Raw genomic sequence first — 1475 nt, forward strand, 5'->3', positions numbered from 1 at the left:
TATTTTCCTTCAGTTTCTATTTTTTGGACAGTAGTGTAATTCTTGCATTTGTTAAAGACCTTGGGGCTCCTAGAAGAAAGGAGATTTAAGTATAAAAGCCATTATAATAGCATTACTATTAGCAGTAGCAGGTTTGGCATGAAGCCTGGGCCACCCGGACTCCAGAGGCCTAAGTTACTAAATGGGAGGCTCAGCGTGACTCAGATGGATCTGATCTGTTAGCCAGGGAGGTGCTAGGAAATCTCCCTAAACACAAAAGGAATGTTGTGGTGAAGGACTGAGTGAGGAGGAGGAGAGAGACAGGAAGAGGCAAGAACAGAGGGCAAAACCAAATTCAGGGATATCTGGAGCTCGGAGCAGATGCCACTTACAAAGCGAGATTTCTGGAGTCAGGAGGCTCTCCTACCCACCTGCCACCCCCTCCTACCTAAGCATGCCTGGACTTCCATGAGGCAGAGGTTTTACTCCTTTGGCTTCAGGCCTTGTATCCACTATAAAACTTCTGCTCTGCTCTCCCACTCTGAAAAGGTTAGACTAGCTGGTCCTGGATATCTCTGAACCCCTCTTTGCAGAAAGGCCCTCGGGCACGTGGAGGGAGACAGCTGTAAACAGTATGCCACAGAGGGAAGTGAGGGGATGGCTGGGAGGGCTGCATGGACACCGGGAGACAACCAGCCTTTGCATGGATGCCCATATTGGATCTGGGCCAAGCCTGCTCCATACAGCACTTAGGAGGAAGCATTAACTGCTCGGCACCTTTCACCTCCCCAGAACAGCTTGGTCAACCTCCTGCCATGGTGGCTTTTGTGCAAAGGCAAGGTTTGCACATGGAGACCCTGCTAAAACCAGAGAGCCCTGGGAGAATTCACAAGACACTCTGGCTGAACCGCTGGGAACTGATGACTGGAACTTAGCCTGTACTCACTCCCCAGCACATTGAAAAGGGGACTCAAGGTGATTTTCCCAACACTGAATCTGGGAATCCTGTTAGTCTTTAGACATCACCACCACCACGAATAACTAACTGCCATTTATTGACGTGGGAATGAATTTAAGGACTAGGAGGAAGCATTTCAAGAAAACAAAATGGCCTAAATTTGCCCCTCCAAACTCCCAGTCCTCATGGTTAGAGGCTGCACCAAGTTGCAGCCATAGCTGTAGCTCACATGGGTGACTGCCATAGCCCTAGGTCACACTTTTCCTGCTGCCAAGCCCTGTGGGGCTGTGTGAAAGAGGCAGAAAAGACATATGGCAAGACTTTTTTTTTTAGACGGAGTCTCACTCTGTCACCCATGTTGGAGTGCAGTGGCGTGATCTCAGCTCACTACAGCCTCCACCTCATGAGTTCAAGCAATTCTCCTGCCTCAGCCTCCCGAGTAGCTGGGATTACAGGTGCACACCACCACACCTGGCTAATTTTTGTATTTTTAGTAGAGACAGGGTTTCACCATGTTGGCCAGGCTGGTCTCGAACTC

Source organism: Mandrillus leucophaeus, unplaced genomic scaffold (genome assembly GCF_000951045.1).
Source record: "Mandrillus leucophaeus isolate KB7577 unplaced genomic scaffold, Mleu.le_1.0 Scaffold235, whole genome shotgun sequence".
Classification (NCBI taxonomy): Eukaryota; Metazoa; Chordata; class Mammalia; order Primates; family Cercopithecidae; genus Mandrillus; species Mandrillus leucophaeus.